The following is a 19,985-nucleotide window of genomic DNA, read 5'->3' on the forward strand; positions in this document are numbered from 1 at the left end:
GCGAATCAGCTATACATATACATATATCCCCATATCTCTTCCCTCTTGCATCTCCCTCCCTCCCACCCTCCCTATCCCACCCCTCTAGGTGGTCACAAAGCACTGAGTGGATCTCCCTGTGCTATGCGGCTGCTTCCCACTAGCTATCGGTTTTACATTTGGTAGTGTATATATGTCCATGCCAATCTCTCACTTTGTCCCAGCTTACCCTTCCCCCTCCCCATGTCCTCAAGTCCATTCTCTAGTAGGTCTGCGTCTTTATTCCTGTCCTGCCCCTAGGTTTTTCTGACTTTTTTTTTTTTTTAGATTCCATATATATGTGTTAGCATACAGTATTTGTTTTTCTTTCTGACTTCTTTCACTCTGACAGACTCTAGGTCCATCCACCTCACTACAAATAACTCAATTTCGTTTATTTTTATGGCTGAGTAATATTCCATTGTATATATGTGCCACATCTTCTTTATTCATTCATCTGTCGATGGACACTTAGGTTGCTTCCATCTCCGGGCTATTGTAAATAGAGCTGCAATGAACATTTTGGTACATGACTCTTTTTGATTTATGGTTTTCTCAGGGTATATGCCCAGTAGTGGGATTGCTGGGTCGTATGGTAGTTCTATTTTTAGTTTTTTAAGGAACCTCCATACTGTTCTCCATAGTGGCTGTATCAATTTACATTCCCACCAACAGTACAAGAGGGTTCCCTTTTCTCCACACCCTCTCTAACATTTATTGTTTGTAGATTTTTTGATGACGGGCATTCTGACTGGTGTGAGATGATATCTCATTGTAGTTTTGATGTGCATTTCTCTGTTGAGTAATGATGTTGAGCATCCTTTCATGTGTTTGTTGGGCATCTGTATATCTTCTTTGGAGAAATGTCTATGTAGGTCTTCTGCCCATTTTTGGATTGGGCTGTTTTTTTGATATTGAGCTGGCAGGCGGATTCTTAACCACTGTGCCACCAGGGAAGTCCTCACTCCATATAATTCTTAATTTTACTCACATAGAACAGTGCCCTATGCGCAGGTTTACAGGAATGGTCCCTGTAAGTTTCACAATTTCAGTGAGCAATTGACATTTAAGAAATTATTTATCAGGCTTATCATTTGATTTTTAAATTTTTAGATAAAATCTTAGGATATTTCACTTGTTTACAAAACATTTATCTGAACTTCAGCTGACCAATACCCTCATCTCTCTAGGCTTAGCCAAAAACTAAAGAAGGCCCCTGAGCCTGGATACTTAATGCCAAAGCCCATCACAGAGATATATAATACAGAATAAGAAGTCTGAAGCAACTATTTTTTCTTATTTTCCACCAAAATTTATCATTTGGTTTCCAAAATTACAGCATTCAAAAAAGGAGGATAGTTTAACTTTTCAGGTAAGCACAATATAACCTAATCAAAGAACAACTCATAAAGAAATTAGCAAAAAATAAATACTTTTTTTCCTTTTTTTCTCTGATCTCCCTCTCTCTCACCCCCCTGTCCCTACCACTCTCTTTTTCTCTGTCCCTCCTCTCTTTTGCAAATGCTATAAAGGGAAAATATTTTGAATTTCCCAGTATTTACTAAAAACCTCTTACATGAATATTGGTCTAAACTGCTTTAATTAATTTAAATTATACTCTTTGATAGGGACTCAGTAAATTGAAAGATGAGATTTACAATAAGGATTCTCTAATTCTTATGTTAATTTGTTTTGTACCATTTTTACTTTGTCTCATTGAATTTCTCTCATCTTTTCAATCAGATAACATTAAGGGGGGTTAAAGATGGGCTGTATTAAAATGTCAGGCCTGTCTAAAGCTTTCTTCTTCACAGTATGATCTGAAGGTGGTTAATTTTGGTCCTGGCACAATCTCTGACCTCCTGGGACAGTGATCTGGTGGTGATGCTTGAGGGCTCTGTCAGCAAAGGACGAAGGGTTAGCATTCCATGTACTACCTAAGGAAGCTGCCTGACTTTCATACGAGGGTCAGAGACTGGTGCTCTGTTTTCAGCTTCAGTTGGCAGTTAATTTTCAAATTGTTCTGTATTTAATCTTTTCCCTATTGAATAGAACTGTGTTAGACTATTTTACTATGTTAGACTGTTTTACTTGCCCTTTCTCTAGTTGAAAGCCAATTTAACTCAGGAGGGACATAAGCTTTATTTCTTACTTTGACTGTTTCTTCTTCCCAAGAACTCTTTTTTATTCTTTCATTTCAAGGTCAAGCTCTATGTGGATTAGACTACAATCAATTTTGTAAATTGATATAGTCTGTAAGGGTTACATAGCCAAATTAAAAAAAAATTAGAGACCTAATAACCTAAGTTTTCACTCATGTGTGTATTTAAAAATGTCCTCGTTGAGCACCTACTGTGTGTCAAGTAGGGGCACCTTGAAAAAGGAAGTTTCCCTTATCTTTAGCATCTCATTCTAGTGGAGAAGAACAATATACAAAGGTAATTCCAATTCCAATTCCACTTGCCATGGGAGCTGCCAGTCTAGGAGGGAACAACCAACACTTTCTGCAAGGATGGATGGAGGTTTTGCAGGAGAAGTAATGTTTGAGCTGAGTTTTAGAGCTCAAGTATTAGTTGATTTGATTTTTATGTTTTAATGTTTTATACACCAATATCTTACGTTAAAGAAATCTGTATCAAGCTCTTTTCCTATTAACAATTACACATACTCTGAATCTCTCCTGTCATTTGGATTGTTGGAACATTTTGTTATTCATTCTTAAGCCATAAATTGCATTACTTCACTTTCTCTAACCCTCCGTCTTGTCTTTTTTTTTTTTTTTAATATTTATTTACTTATTTGGCTATGCTGGGTCTTAGTTGTGGCACGTGGGATCTAGTTCCCTGACCAGGGATCGAACCCGGGCCCCCTACTTTGGGAGCACGGAGTTTTAACCACTGGACCACCAGGGTAGTCCCCTCCATCTTGTCTTTTTCATAAAATTTTCAACAATATAGTTCCAATATTTCATGCATATTCTTTGTCAATTTAACAGTCAACAACTTAAGCCTGACAAGTGTCTAATTCTCACCAAAGATTAACAGCTTTGGGCACTTACCTGATTTCATCTTGGTCTCAACTTTATTATCAGTAGCATGATCACTTTCATTTTTCTATCCCCCACAGATATTTATAAAATAAGAGTAAATTTAAACCAAATTGTCAGATAGTGGTAACACAAACAACTGCTGGGGCCAAAATAACTAAGAATCTCTTAAAGAGGCAAAATGAAGTGGGGGAATTATAACAGAGGCAATTAAGCCAGAGTAATTAAGACAGGGTGGTATTGCTGCAGAGATAAACTGATCAAGAGAACAGAATACAAAAGCAAGAAATAGCGCCATCTTACATTCTCTGAATTGGCAAAATGCATAGTGTGACAAGATAAACAGATAATGAGAATGTGGAGTGGAGGGGAACTCTCCTCACGGCTGGGGGCGGGGTGCAACTCAGATAACATGGGTAAAACTGAAGATGCCAATGTCTTCTGAGTCAGCAATTCTACCTCTAGGTAAATGCCCTAGAGCATTGTCTTCAACCATGGCTGCAATTAAATGAAAACATCTGGGGCATGGAGGGAGGTAATTTTTTTTTTTTTTTTTACTATTTATTTATTTGGCTGTACCAGGTCTTAGTTGCGTGGCACGTGGGATCTAGTTCCCTGACCAAGGATCGAACCCAGGGCCCCTGCACTGGGAGTGCTGAGTCTTAACCACTAGGGCACCAGGGAAGTCCTAGGGGTAATTTTTTAAACTCCTTACATGATGCTAATGTGCAGTCAGGTTTGGGAACAGTGTCCTAGGAAAGTGATGCAACCATGACCACTAAACATGTACAGGAAAGTTTATAGAAATGTGAATATCAGCAAAAGCCGGAATTCCCAATGTCCACTGGAGAAGCATGGATAATCAAAATCTATATAGTATACTCACACAGCAGTTAAAATATATGATATTCCACAGGCTCTTTAGGTGAATCTTAAAAGCAATGCTGAGCTTAAAAAGCAAATTTCAGAAGAGTAGGTACCTTATAAAGCTCAGAAACAGGCAAAATTAAACTGCTTAGGCTTCATATATGGTTGAAAAAAAATGCCAGGGAAAATAACCCACCATTCAGAGCAGTGGGCGGGGGGTGTGGGGATAGGATGGAGGAACCACACGCAAGTGGTATTAATAATTTTCTAGTTAAGTTGGTGGTGGTTTTACAGATGTTTATGATTTTGCTCCATAACTTACATAATACTTCTGTGTATACTGAATACTACACAGTATAAGTATACTTACAGACCTTTTAAATAATACTAGCTTCTCAGCATAGAACCTATTCTTCTCTCCAGGTAATTAGAGTTCCACACTCATTCGGAGCATTATACCCTTGCATTTTCGGCAGTTCCCTTTGCCTAGAAAGCACAAATTGTCACTGACACTTGCATTCCCTGATGTCACTGTTTAACTTTGCTTAGTTAACACTGGCAATTACATTTTCTACCATCTATTCTCTTCCAGGGGAAAAGGGTTTAACATTTGTTTATCTTCTAGGTGCCAGATATTACTTGACATTTCCATTTAGGTCATTTAATCATTAAAACTAATCTTATGAAAATGTTTTGAATGTAATATTAATAACCCCTGGGAATAGGGATTAAGTGTTGGTTCTGAAACCAGAGTTCTTGGGTTCAAATCCCGCCTTCATCGCCAACTAGTGTTATGACTTTGGGCAAGTTAGTCTCCTTATACTTCCATTTTCTCATCTATAAAGTGGAGGTAATAAAAAAAACCTATTCATAGAGATATCCTATAGTTAAAGGAGTTTATAAATTCAAACCACTTAAAAAAGTGGCTGGCACCTAGTAAACTTATAATTCATGTTAGTTATTATTTTGTGCATTTTTCTAAAAATAAAGTTTTAAAGAGGATTCCCCCCCCAACCTGACCTTGGATCCTTTAAAAAATATTTGAAGAGAATAGTTAAAAAATTGTTACAAAAATGGATGAACCTCAAAATCATTATGCTAATTGAAAGAAGCCAGTCGCAACAGACTACATGTTACGATTCCACTTACATGGAATGTAGACAAATTTATAGACAGAAAGCAGAACAGTGGTTCCCTAAGGTTATGGGTAAGTGCAAGAAATAACAAAATGGGGGTGATGGAAATGTTCTAAAATTAGATTATGGTGATGGTTGCACAACTGCATAAATTTACTAAAATCATGGAATTGTACACTTACAAATTTTTTTTTAAGGAACAGTTCCAGAATTTTTACTTTAATGGCACTTTTATCAGGATGGGTAAAATCTGATCAAACTCTCATGTTTGAATGTAGTCAAAATCCAGCAATACACTGTTATGTGTGCAGGCAGAGGCTATGTCATGTTACTTGGGGAGAGGTTGATTTTATTAAGCCTTGCTGTTCAAGAATACAGTATAGCTTTCTAATTTTTCTGTTCTTTTTTATGTCTCCATTTTTTTTTTCAAAAATTCTCTTCATAATTTCCCTAAGGATTTAATTGGGGAATGACAATCCCATTAGGCTACCTTAGTAGCTTTCCATGTGCCGACTTCTTTACATATATTAATTTAATTCTGAGCGCAATTGTATCAGAAAGGCATTCTCTTTCCCATTTTACCCATGAGATTGAAGCTAGGGAGGCTGACTTGTTTTACATCAAACATCTGGTTTCAGAGAAGAAATAACACATAGATTTTTCTGATTACAGACTTTAATTACTATATCACATGGCTGATGGGTGTTTTCAGAAGATAATGTAGGCAAGAGTGTGGAGTTTGGACTGGGGAGATAAGAGTGGGAGCATGGAGAGATTGGAATTGGGCTGGCTTCATTCACACACTTGAACATGAGAAGGAAAATAAAATGGAGAGAGGTAAAAAGAAGACTTACGTGTAATAAGGGAGGTTCAGTTTTCAGAGAGCTTAAAAATAGTATAAATTTCCTTGAATCCACCAGGAATTACTTGCCAGCTGCTGGTTGAAAAGACGTTACTACAGTAGTTTGAAGGAATTAGGATTTTTATTCTCTTACTTAAATGGAGTCAGGCAGCTGATAGGCAGCTCTACAAAGTTAGAGGGCCTGCAGCTTTTCCTGTCTTCCTCCTCCACCATCCTCAGTGTATCGATTCAATCCTCAAGTCATAAAATTGCTGCAGGGCTCAGGTCATCGCAGTCACATTCCAAGATGGGAAATGAGGGAGGGCAAGGAGAAAAGGGGATAAATGGCTTTCATAAAAGCCCTACTCAGTGACTATTATTTACATAACTACCTGCCAAGCCTGGGAATATAGTTCTTCACTTGGGTTTACTGTCCAGGATTCTGGTTCTAAAGAAGGAGAGAAGAGTATTTACATGGCAACCAGAAGTCTCTCCCACATATCTAATTATAATACTTTGCATTAATTTTACTTTTATTACCTTTTCTAAGAATAAATGCAAAAGAAAGTGTCAATTAAAAAGTGGTACTGTGATTGTATAAAGCAAAAATTATAATTCTTTATTTCACTGCTATCCTTTTCCCATTTCCGCTAGTTATCATTTTTAATAGTCCAGGACATCTCATAACAATAATCGGAGTTTCAGAAGGAGAAAATAGAGAAAATGGAGGTGAGAAATTAATCAAGGAAACAAATCAAGAAAACTTCCTAGAACTTAAGGGTATGTGTTGTCAGGTGGAAAGAATGCACTGGATGCCTAGCACAAGAGTGAAGACGGACCCAGATCACAGATGTCACTGTGAAGCTTAAAGGCACTGGGGACAAGAAAATTACATAAGATTCCAGAGAAAAACAGGTCTCATACATAGGGTCAAGAATCTGAGTGGCTTTAGACTTCTCATCAGGAATATTTAAATGCACAAAGATGCTTTGCCATGTGGACCTCTCCACTGGGCTTCTTGAGTGGGCTGATGACAAAACAGCTGCATTTTCCCAAAGGATGATCCAAGAGAGAGCAAGGGGGAGCTGCACTGTCCTTTATGGCCTTTGCTAGCACCCTTTAAACTTTATAATAATTGTTTTTTTAATTCATCCTTGACAAATCATATAGTTTAACTGAATCAAGCCTATCTGCTTGGTGTATAGACCAAAAAAAAATAATAAATTACTAATTTCCCAGCCTCATTTTTTCCATCTTTTGCCTCCAAATGAAAGACTCTAATGGGTTCCTGTGTGTTCCTTCAGCATGGACTTGGCTTAGGATAGACATGACGTTAATGGCTTCTCCTACCTCAGACTCAGCAATCCCCATCTCTATTATGATGGGAGTGCCAAAGGGCACTCAATGTGCTATAGAGCATCACCCTTATAGATGGATGTGATACCAAAGCAGCAGCCTCAATCTGTGTCAAGGACTCAGATCTTTAATGAGGTTCCCCCCACCTAATTACCCTCCATTAGAGGAAAAATCAACTTCTGACCAAGTTTACTCATGCAGACTGGTTCATGAGACGGTGGAGGGCAGGGGGGAACAGGTCTGACCGGCTTCTTTCCTTCTAAGACCCAGACAGGGAGGAGGGGGACCTCACTATTGTTGGTTCAACTATCCTTTACTTAGAAAAACAAGTTTAATTCGTAAGAGTATTTGTCAGGTTAGGTCCTGTTGAACAGTAAGATATACAAATGTATTCATAATTTTTAGTCAAAGCATCTGAACTCTGACCATATATTATTTACATATTTAGCTGCTTCTATATTTTTTATATGATAGGAAAATCAACTTATGGACATATCTCATATATGGGATGGAAATTATTTGACCTTTTTAGCTCAACATCAGTGGTATATAATCATATCAGAAAATGAAAAAATGTCTTCTGCTGTGCTCAGTTGAAAGTTGATTTTCTTTCTGTCATATCATCCTGGGTTTTTTTCCTTTCTAATTATGATAGTTTGTCACATACATAAAAATCACAGAGTCTGGTGTACAGCATGAAACTGGAAATAGTCTTAATGAAGGAAATTGACTGGTCATTGGGATTGGTAGCTAGTGACTGAATCTGAGGTTAGTGGTGCCACTGACTTTTGTAGATACAGTGCAGAAGAAATAGATTTGGGGTAAATTATAAAATCCACTTGGGATATATTGAATTTGAGGTGTTTCTGGGGCATTCATATAGCAAAAAGTATTAACTTACCTTAATTTTGTTGCTTATTTGCTAAAACTTTTATGCAAAGTGCAGAGAACTAAAAAAAGAAAAAAAACAAACAAAAACCAGTATGAAAACACCTTTTGATCATTTGCACAAAATACAGGTTGTTTAGCACCAGTTGTTAATTCCCAATCTAACATCTATCTCCCAGTTCTCTTTTGTGGGCAATGTTACCAAACCAGGTTCATTTTACCTAGCGCACAGCAAGCCCAAATGCTGAGATGCTGAAGTTTGCAGCAAAGGCAGGGTTTTTCCACACGGCAGCCAAGCGAGGGGGCTGGAGGGCAAATCTCAAATTTGCCTTCCTGAAGGCAAGGGGCTCTCTGGGTATTTATGGAATAAAGAAGCAGGGCGGTCTCAGTGGGGGAGCATGGAGAAGGGTGATGGGAAAAGGTGAGGTAATGGTCGTTCTGTGCAGGCCTAACTAAGCTATGGGCCACTGCACCTTCAAAAGGTCACCAAGTGGACACTCCACATGCCCAGTTGTAGGGTTGGTGGTCCCATCCAGCCTTAACCAGCTCAGCTTGAGCTAGACACAGATGACCCCAAGTTCCTTGAAAATAACTCGGGCAAACATCTTATTGTTTAGGCTATGTGCTGCTTGGAGGACAAGCAAGTCTTAAAATGACCTTGATTAGTGAAGGCAGGTGAAACGGATTTGACTAATCATTACCCACAGTTTCATAATACATAATGGACATATTTTTTTTCCTTGGAAGCAAATTGTTTTCTAGATATAACTATACCAATAACATAGGATTAAGTACTCACCCCTCTTTCTAGTTAAGCAAGGTTTCAATCTTCAGGAGGAAATTTAGTCTTGACTTAGTATTATAGGAGATGGTGAGCTGTTTTTTAAATAAGCAGGATCAAATTAGTTTTGTTTCATTGGGCCATCCAACTCTTATGGGATAGTTGTTACCCTGAAAGTAGACTACTCTAGAGACCAGGCATCCAGTGTAACTAAGTGAACAACAACCAGCTTCCAGCCACACAAGACCTCAAACAATCAGACCTACAAAGGAAGGGCTGATGGTGCATTTGTGGCTAAGATAAAGAAGCACTTTAGATATGTATTAACTCATTTAGTCCTTATAACAATCTTTGAGACATTATAGTACAATTTTATAGATGAAGAGGACAAAATAATGAAATAATGTGCCCAAGGTCACATGCTAGTAAGTTATTGAACTGGAATTTTAACCCAGGAAATCCTAGCTACAGTGTCTATGATCTTAGACATCACATTATGCTTCTTCATAAATATGTGAAGGAGGCAGAAACTTTATATCAGTTTAGAGTTGGTTTAAAGTTTTTGGACTAATCCTGAAATGAAAGTCTGGAAATGAAATTGCATCAGTGGAAACTCTTTATCTGCCCTTATTTTCTAGGACAGTTTAAATTTAGTAAAATTTCATATTTCGATAAACGTTAATTCAATAAACAAAATGATGACTGCTCCTTCGAAAGGCAGTTTAGTCTTGTGGTCAAGATTTCCCTGCCTCTCCCAGCTATCTGACATTGGGTAAATCACTTAACTGCCACTTGACTCAATTTCCTTATCTATTAAATGGGTAAATAATGTTATTATCGTACACAGTTGTAAAAGATTAAACGAGATGAGGAAAGTAAAGCATATAAATATTGCTTACTGGGGAAGAAAAAGCAGTCCTTACCATTTAAAAATTAGTCATTATTACGCTTTTGTTAGAATTTTTGGTCAATAAATCATAAAATTAAAAATCTCAATGTTTGGAAAATCTGGTAACACATGGGCTTGCTCTTGAGCCCTTTTTTTCCAAAGTCCCCTCTGTTACCTCTTATAATATGAAGTGTTAGGGAAAAAAGGTGAATGAAGTATTAATTTTCTTTCTCAATAAATATTCGAGTGCATAGAAAAGTATTGGTGATATAAGAATGAGGAAGACACATGTGATTTCTTACAGAGCTTACCATCTAGAAGACAAGAAAAACATTTAACAAATAATTTAAAAGCGTTACCTGTGCCTGGAAAGGAAAGTTTAAACGTTCTTGACAGAAGAAAATAAAGGGGCACAAAACGTGGTGCAGAGTTTGGAAGAGTAATACGGATAGGGCTGCAAATGTTGATTCCTGCGCCCAAGTATCTCATTCCTAACGAAGTACTATTAGAGGAGTTGAGATTCTTTCTGTGGTCTCTAAGTATCCGTTGGTAGGTAACAAAGCTCTCCTTGGAGAAGTTAATTCCTTGCTAGCCACGTGGTCACAAGTGAAATAAGTTTAAACCTCCATTCTTCTTAGCCGAGCCCCCTTAACTTGGCTCTCACCTCTTGATTCACAAAGCACTTCGTCAGCGAAAGGAATATCGCGAGAACTCTACACCGTTTCCCCGCCCCCCCACCGCCCCGCTGACGTTTTCCACGGTGGTAGTCGCTTTTGTTCTCGCGATATTTCCGGGTAAACGGGAGCCCGGGCGACCGGGCTTCTGTGAAACATGGCGGTCGGCTGGGACCGTAGCACAAGGTAAAATACTGAAACCTCGCCGGGTGCTGTTTTCTCGTTTGTTCCAGGGCTGTTCAGGGCATGAATGTGGTTAAAGGGGTGAGAGCCCGTCATAGCGTTAGCTCCCTGTCTTAGTTCCTCTCTTCCGGAGAGCGGGCCGGACCGGGGAGCCGGTCTACTTACCTTCCCCGGGGTCGTTACTGGCAGGACCCTGGGCAGCGCTGCGCCTGGAAGCTCCCCTTTTCCTGGTCCAATGTCTCTCCGCTGTCTTCCAACTTGAAGGAGTTTAGCTGCGTCCCCATAGCTGCTGACCCTGGCCCATTGCTTCTCACAGTGCCCCTTGCCCCGGTGGCTCCTCCCGTCCGCAGGGGCGGAGGGTCCCGCGTTGTGAAGACCAGCCTGATAGTGTCCCGATCGTCCCGGGTGTCTGGCTCCCATCCCCATTTCAGATACCAAATTCTTCGCAGCAAGTTGTGCTCTCTAAGAAAGAACGAGGTCTTGGCCTCGCCTCGGGAGGTTCGCACGCCGCTTGGGGAATTGAGAAAGGGGCAGGGCAGGGTGAGATGCTGTAGGAGAGACAGGTCCGAGTGTCACTACTTTTCTGAAACCCTTGAAGAGTTAAGAAGCCCTTGTTAGATAACATGTCAGCTCGTGGTAGAGAATAGCTTTGCGTATTGGTAGTATATAGAATTAATAGGTCATTGTTTGAGAAAACACGTTCCAGTAACTTTTATATTTAGGATTTAGTGCCGTCGAGACAACACAAAGTTACAAAATACCGGTTACAATGATGCAAGACTGGCTTTCAGAATCAGTTAAAGATGAAGATACAGAAGCAGATAAAGATACAGTTAAAAACGGGATTTATTTATTTGCTTGCAGTTGTACTTAGGTATTTCATTGAACTCTAGTGTACAGCCATTATAAAGAAATGAATTAGGCTTGTTCACTGAAGAATTCAGGACTTATATTTGTTTACTTAATTTGTTTATTGATATTTCCAAATTGATGCCATTATTCCAGTTCTCTTAGAGGAAAAACATGAAAAAAAATTTCATGGTTTTCTTCGGGGGGAGAACGTGGGGCGGAATTTCTTTCTTTTTGATGATGAACTTCGGTCACAACTGACTGCTGTAATTGTTTGAGGGTACAAATCATAAAAATATATCAAGCTTGAAAGTCTCAGAGGAAATCAGTACTAGTTTGGAACAACAGCATCAAAAAAGAATTAGAAAAAATAATAAATTTCTTTGAGGATTAGTCATTTAATTGGAAGAAATAGTGAAACATTTTTAATAGAAGTTACTCTTTAGGCAGTCTGTGCATGCTCCAAATCCTATTCAACAGTTTTTCTATATTCTGATTCTGCCTCTTAATGTCATGATGGGTAAATTAACCTCTTTCTGTCTTAGTTTCCTTATCTGCAAAATGGGAATAATAATAATACAATTCAGAAAGTGAGTGGTGATGATCAAGTGAGCTAAAACATACAAAGCACCTAGAACAATGCCTGACATACAGTTAACTTTCATTAAATGTTAGCTCTTGTTATTTTTAAATTTTTGTTTTCTAAATTCTATACCTACTCACAAAATGTTGCCTTTGTTCTTAGTCAAAATATAGACTGAAGAAGGTGCTTTTATAAGTAATTTCTTGGATTCCAAAATTGATTAAACTCTTCAGTCTATATGGTTAAAATGTCCTTAAACTCCATCTTCCAATTGCTTGCTTTCTTAAGCCGTTATCCTCTCTTAATTACTAAGGTACAGATTCCTCTTTCTACTACTCCATGCAGTCTTACTTAAGTCTAGGTCAGTTCTAGGTCATTTCTGCCCTAGGTGCCTTGTTAACCCATTCTCCTTACTTTTGGGGACCTTCATTCTGTTGTCAATATATTTCATGTGGGCTTCCCTGGTGGCGCAGTGGTTGAGAGTCCACCTGCCGATGCAGGGGACACGGGTTTGTGCCCCGGTCCAGGAAGATCCCACATGCCCCGGAGCAGCTGGGCCCGTGAGCCATGGCCCCTGAGCCTTTGCGTCCGGAGCCTGAGCTCCGCAACGGGAGAGGCCACAACAGTGAGAGGCCCGCGTACAGCTAAAAAAAAAAAAAATATATATATATATATATATATATATATATATATATATATATATATAATTTCATGTGTCTCTGACCTTTTCCTCACACTTTCCTTACTTGTTTAATTCAATTTTGTATGCTTTTATTGAGTAGTTACTGTAGTCAAACCATTCTTTGAGGAGGAGGATGTTTGTCTTTGCTTCATCTTGCTACTAGGTACTTACAAATTGTTGTGTTGCCATCACTCTATAGTCTCTTCTTTTAACCTTCATTCTATCAATTTGTATAATCCTCAGTCTATTCATGTTATTATCACCTAACTTCACTTTCCCACCTTCCTAAAGACTTTAACATAAACCTCAAATATCCTCCAAGTCTTTGCATTTCTTTTGAGAATTAGAAACAGATATTTATCAAATGACTCATTTTTATCTTGATTAAAAACTGTGAGGTAACCATTATGTCTACCTCCCTCCTTTTAAAACAAAATTATAAAAGAGAATTCTGAGAAGTTGAGGATCTTTTCAAATTCATCACATAGCTGGTAAGTGCCTAGAAGTCCCCCAAGTGTTTTTGATCACAAAAAACTCACATTTATACCATCTTACTTGGCTTCCAGGTAAACCTTTTTTTTTTTTTTAAATCACTTGGAAGTTTATTAGATTTGTTTGAATTATGTTAGTGTAAATAATTTTAAAAACAAAATGTAACTCTGTTGTAAAAAGTTTTAAAGTAAAAAGAATGAGTACTTTTTTTTATTTTTTATTTTTTTTTTTTGCGGTACGCAGGCCTCTCACTGTTGTGGCCTCTTCCGTTGCAGAGCACAGGCTCCGGACGCGCAGGCTCAGCAGCCATGGCTCACGGGCCCAGCCGCTCCGCGGCATGTGGGATCTTCCCGGACCGGGGCACGAACCCGTGTCCCCTGCATCGGCAGGCGGACTCTCAACCACTGTGCCACCAGGGAAGCCCGAGTACTTTTTTGATATCTAGTGTTTGTAAAGTGAAACTAAGTTATCTTTCAGAAAATTTATTGTATTCTAATGCAATATTGTCAAGTAGTTTAAAATTACATATAAGTCATAGTTTTGCTTTTCGTTTCTGAAGTTCAGTGATAGCCTGGATAATATTTGTTCCATCTTCTTTCTCATTGTTATTAATGGCTTGTGTTAGTTTCATAGGACTGCCATAACAAATTACCAACTGGATGGCTTTAAAAACTAGAAATTTGTTCTCTTACAGTTTGGGAGACTACCAGACTGAAATCAAGGTGTCAGCAGGGCCATACTCCCTCTGACAGCTCTAGGAAAGAAACCTTCCTTGTCTCTTCTAGCATCTGGGCAATCCTTGGCTCCTTGGCTTGTAGATACATCACTCTAATCTCTGCCTGTCTTCACATGGCATTCTCCCCTGTGTGTCTGTGTATTCTCACATGGCCTTGTTAAAAGGGCACCAGTCATTGGATTTTGGGCCACCTTAATGCAGTATGGTCTCTTAACATCTTTAAAAACCCAAATATTTCCAAATAAGACCCATTCACAGATACCAGGGGTGAGGACCTAAAAGTATCCTTTTGGGAGGCATAATTCAACTCACAACAGTGGCCATGTGTTTTAACCAATTAAATATTTCTCATATTGTTAAATATACATTAAAAATAGAAGCTTATAAAGTGTGGGTAGCAGAAGATAAATTATGTCTCCATTTTTGTTTCAAGAAGTAATTAAACTTAATTCAGCAGACCATAAAAGTGTCATGAATTCTATATTTTAATTTTGGCAAAGCATCTGATAGTTTCATTATATTCACGTGGACACAGATGATGAAATACTAGCTGTTTGACATTTCTTAGATTGAGTGTTGATAATGTGTCTCTGTGTTCCAGCATGAAAGGTGGTTTCTTATTTCTTATGCAGTTTTTCAACGCATTGTCTTAGTCTCAGTTGTTATCAGTGACTTCCTGGAATTTGCTTGTTTTATTTTTTAGTATACACAACAGTTCAGGAGAGAAATTGAAGATATGATACTGGACTGGAGATTGTCAAAGTATGAAGAGCATCACCAACCAATGGGCAAAGGAATCTAGCATAATGGCTCCTAAATTTTGTTAACCAGTACAAAAAAATGTATAGAAAAAATCAGGGAAAGGGACTGAACTTAAGGACTGATATAGAATTGCAGTTTTTCTTTTTTTTTTTTTTTTTTTTTTTTTTGCGGTACACGGGCCTCTCACTGTTGTGGCCTCTCGCGTTGGTGAGCACAGGCTGCGAACACACAGGCTCAGCGGCCGTGGCTCACGGGCCTAGCCGCTCCGCGGCATGTGGGATCTTTCCGGACTGGGGCACTAACCTGTGTCCCCTGCATCGGCAGGCGGACTCTCAACCACTGCGCCACCAGGGAAGCCCTAGAATTGCAGTTTTTAATTTTATTAAAGAAAGATATCCAAAAACAAACAAAGAAAAAACTTTCTAATTTTATCATTTCATAAAAGAAAGGACATTTGACACATTAAAAAAAAGGAAGGAAATAATCTCAGAATAAAAGACAGATATTTAAACTGAATAAATTTAATTTAAAAAAAGAATCCTATATTGTCCTTGTTTTTTTTCACTTAGGTACAGACTAGAAACTTTTGTAACAGAATGGCAGTTCTGTGGTTCTGGAAACCACTGATCTAGGGTCTTTCTAAATGCATTTTTGAAAATGTCTGACTGAGCTGGATGGAGAGGCAAATAGAGTGGGAATGGGAGCAGTGGAACTGAATGACTGGGAGGAATCCAAGGGATTGAGAACACAGGGAAAATGAAGAGTAGATTCTTCCCTAGTGAGGAAATTAAAGAGCTGGAAGGATAATTGTTTCTGCTCAGAGAGGAAAATTGGTGATATGGATATTAGAGGTGGAACAGTTTTAAAAGTTAAGAGGAGCCAAAGCATGGCCTTGTTCGTGTGTGGCTTTGTATAGAATTAAGATGGAAGTCACTGGAGAATATCTGTTAGGCTTACATGGTAAAAGGATTATCATTTTGAATGAGTGCCCGAGACTGAGTGTCATAGGGTGGTGATGGAATGGGGAAGAAGTGCAGTGAATGATCCAGGTGCTGAAGTCATTAAGGAAGTTCTAAATATATCCAGGTGTTAATGGAAGATGAATCAAGTGCTGAAGTGAGTTAGTGTACACTGTGGGTTGGAGTATGGACTCTGGAGCCAAGCTGCTTGGCAGTGAATCCAGTTTCTACCACCTGCTGTGTGGGCCTTGAAAATACTTGACTGGGGACTTCCCTGGTGGCGCAGTGGATACGACTCCGCACTCCCAATGCAGGGGGCCCGGGTTCAATCCTTGGTCAGGGAACTAGATCCCACATGCAGCAGCAACTAAGAGTTTGCATGCCAAGGAGCCCGTGTGCTGCAACTAAGGAGTACAGGAGCCGCAACTAAGGAGCTGGTGAGCCGCAACTAAGGAGCCTGCCTGCCACAACTAAGACCCGGTGCAACCAAATAAATAAATATTAAAAAAAAAAAGAAAATACTTAACTGTCTGTGCCTCAGTTTCCTTATCTATAAGTGAATAAAAATAGTATTTACTTTGTAGAGTCCTTTAGAGGATTAAATGAATTTAATATATAAAGTGCTTCAAATAATACCTAGCACATAATATGAAAGTTAGCTATAATTCTAATGTAGTATGTGTGTTTATTATTATTATTAGAAGATAGACTTGAAAAGGGAAGAGATGGTTGAGATATCATGTTAAAACATGCTACTTCTTTACCTGTGAGTCTCAGAAATGAAGTATGATTCAAAGATAATTACCACCAGGAGAACGTTATGTTTCATAAAGAGCAGGTAGAAGGATTGCTTTTAGAAAAACTGGAAGTTATTGGATGACTTGTTCATATCAGAACAGTGGCTCTATAGAGTAGATTGGCAAGTATTCGAGGTGGAACGAATTTTTCGTTGTAGGTTAATGCTGAGCTAACAGGAATGGGACTGGAGCAGCAGCAGAGTGGCAAGGTGCTCCATTGTAGAATAGAGCTGTCTTAGCAGAAGGTGAGACACAGCCTGCTGTTGTCCACCTTTCTATCCGGGGATGGGGGAGAGGCAGTGAGAGTGCCCTATGCATGCCCTCAGGGTCAGGCCGTGGAATCGTGAAAACTAGGAATGGAAGAAGCCAGAGGCTGGGAGAGAGCCAAGTGAGTACACTAGTTAGATGATTAAGGGAGGAGTGCCGGATAGGTTATATGAAGTGTTAGAGGGTTGGTAAAACTAGCTGCTTTCCATATCTTTATACTTACATGTAATTTACAAGAAAGCATTTATAGAGCTCATTATAATATAGAAAATTTAGAAAGTAAAATTCACAGTTTTATTCATTTGCTCAACAATGCTATACCTACTATGTGCCAGCCACTGTTGTAGGTGCTAGAGATATACTGTAGTGAGCAAAACAAAAATTCTTCTTGTAGATCTTATATTTTTACATATTTACTTATCTAAGTATGACTGTTTTGATTGGAAAGCTGTGCTACCGTGAGTTTTTCTGGGGAAATTTCCCACCTTCCTTCTTTCCTTCCTTCCATAAATATTTATCAAGTAACCTGCTGTGCATTGGAGATACAAAGATTAAGTTAGACATGGTTCCTGCCCTAAAATTACAATGGAGAAAACAAAATTAAACAAGCAAGTATAAATAGTGTGATAAAGGCACAGTGTTCTAGGAGGCCATGCTATAACTCATATGTTTGAGGTCATAGAAGTTTTTTTTTTTCCCCTGAGAGAGAGACGGAGACTTGAAGAGTAAATAGGAGTTAGCCAAATGTAGAGGTGGGGGAGTGGGGGAAGGATATTTATAGTAGAGAGAATAGCATGTTTAAGGAATAGAAAGTGATTTAGTATGGTTGGAACTAAGACTTTGAGGGATTGGGTTTTGAAGAGAGGTAAGCAGGGCCTGTGTTTTGAGTGCTTTGTAAACCATGTTAGGATAGGGTCCAAACTCTTTAAATGTAATGGGGACCTATAAAAATATTTTAAAATAAAATTTATATGATCAGTTTTATGTATTAAAAATATTATTGATTGTAGTGTGGAGAGTGAATTGAAAGATTGAAGATTGAAGCAATGCAGAGATGGATTATGGCAGCTGAGACTAGGCTCCTAGTAAGGAACTTCTCAATGGGCCTGGAAAAGAAATGACAGATGAGAGAAATTTAGGAAGAGTTTAAGTCTAAGGATGCAACTTATGTTTCTAGCTTGTGCATTTGGGTGCATGTGTCATCATTAACGAATATAGGGACACAGGAGGAGAAACAGGTTTGGTAGGGTGAAGTATTTATTTTTAGACTTGTTTTGTCTGAATTGTCTCTGGAATGCCCTAATGAAAATGTAATAGAAGGCAAAAAGATACACATGTCTGCAGAAAGATTTGGACTGGGAATAAAGATTTGAGAGGAATCAACATGTAGATAGAAATGGAAGGGATGGGAGATCACTTGGGGGAAGTGTGGAGGTTGGGAGGAGGGCCTAGTGCCCTCTGAGAGGAAGAAGAATCTGCAAAATAAGCCAAAGAGTATCTTAGAGGTAAAACAAAAATCAGGAGTATAGTATTACCTAAGCCAGGGTAAGAGACTGTTTCAAGGAGAGAAAGAAGTGATGAATAAGTGAGAAAATATATTTTCTCAGAAGCAAAATTGATTAAGGGCTAAAAATTGTCCATTGGGTTTGGTACTAAGCAAGTTGTTAATAACCTTGCTGAGAGCAAATTTAGTTGAGAGGCGAGGAAGTAGTCTCAGTATATGAATATGGACAACTCATACCTTTAAGTTTTGCTGTAGGTATGCAGCTGGAGATCTATACAGTAGTTGGAGTTGGACTTGAGCTTATGTGGAGAGTTTTGTCTTAAAGATAAGTGGCTTGAACATATTTATTATTTAGCCCCTGTAGGAAAGAATGAGTATAAATTGAAAGATGGAAGAAGGATCAGGCTTGGTGCCGTTACTGCTAAGCAGGTACAGAAAATAAATTTGATTACTGAGTTGAACAAACTTGAGGAACATGGCTTATGCTTAATAAACACTCAGAAGCTTAATTTACAGATGAGAAGAGCAGTTTTTTTTTTTTTTTTTTTTTTTTTTTTGCAGTATGCGGGCCTCTCACTGTTGTGGCCTCTCCCGCCGCGGAGCACAGGCTCCGGACGCGCAGCCCCAGCGGCCATGGACCATGGGCCCAGCCGCTTCGCGGCACGCGGGATCCTCCCGGACCGGGGCAGGAACCCGCATACCCCGCATCAGCAGGCGGACTCCCAACCACTGTGCCACCAGGGAAGCCCGAGAAGAGCAGTTTTATAACTGTCATGGGGATCAAACACTGTCATCTCTTGTCTACATGTTCTTTTTTTTCCTTAGGAAAACCATATGCATGAAATGCAAAATTATATTCTGAAGGCCACTTTTGAGCGTGGAATCGGCAAGGGGAGTTAGTTGGGTATTTATAATGGCAAATGAAATCAACCCATTAATGCATTTAGCTTCATTTTAGGGCAGTGGCTCCTTCATGGACTGATTAGTAGTGCCTCTGGTTAGGTCCTGCTCTCTTTCGGACAGTATTCATGATTACTGCCAGTTTTTACTTCCCTGAGTCTCCTTTTTTCTCCATGAATACTCTTTCTATGGTCTGTTCTTTCTGTATTAATCCTACTTAGATTTCAGACAAGTCTTTCTGCTTTCTTCTAGAGACATTCTTTTAGTGACTTTTTCAACCATTTAACTTATTCTGTTATGTGTTGATTTTATCAATACAACTTTGATTTCTGGTAATGCTTGTAGTATCACCTATAATATTATTTATATAAATCAGTCATATAAAAAAAATTATATAAAGGGCTTGCCTGGTGGCGCAGTGGTTGAGAGTTCGCCTGCCGATGCTGGGACACGGGTTCTTGCCCCGGTCCGGGAAGATCCCACATGCTGCTGAGCCTGCGCGTCCGGAGCCTTTACTCCGCAATGGGAGAGGCCACAACAGTGAGAGGCCCGCGTACCGCAAAAAAAAAAAAAAATTATATAAATATTTGAGATTTCAGTTATTTTTATGGCTAGCATATTTTAGATGTAGTTGGCATATTGATCAAAAAGAGAATAGCAAGCAATTTTTAAATAATATTTTTATTATAAAAGCAGATAATTTGGAAAATCCAAAATTTTGTAAAGAAGACAAAATCCTCCCATGATCTACTTATAACATTTTGTGTATAGGCTT

The 19,985-nt window shown here is 38.8% G+C and overlaps 1 protein-coding gene across 3 annotated transcripts in view; it reads left to right on the forward strand.

The window, feature by feature from the left end:
• The first annotated feature begins 10,619 nt into the window (after positions 1–10,619).
• ERGIC2 (ERGIC and golgi 2) overlaps positions 10,620–19,985 on the forward strand; it is a 36,704-nt gene continuing 27,338 nt past the window's right edge. Inside the window, exon 1 of one of the 3 annotated variants that reach the window (XM_060166638.1) lies at positions 10,620–10,682. The gene's annotated coding sequence lies outside the window, so the exon portion shown is untranslated. Of the gene's footprint in view, positions 10,683–18,687; positions 18,740–19,985 lie in introns of those variants that run through there. The other 2 variants (XM_060166639.1, XM_060166637.1) reach the window with 2 other exon arrangements.

This window comes from Lagenorhynchus albirostris, chromosome 11 (genome assembly GCF_949774975.1).
Source record: "Lagenorhynchus albirostris chromosome 11, mLagAlb1.1, whole genome shotgun sequence".
NCBI lineage: Eukaryota > Metazoa > Chordata > Mammalia > Artiodactyla > Delphinidae > Lagenorhynchus > Lagenorhynchus albirostris.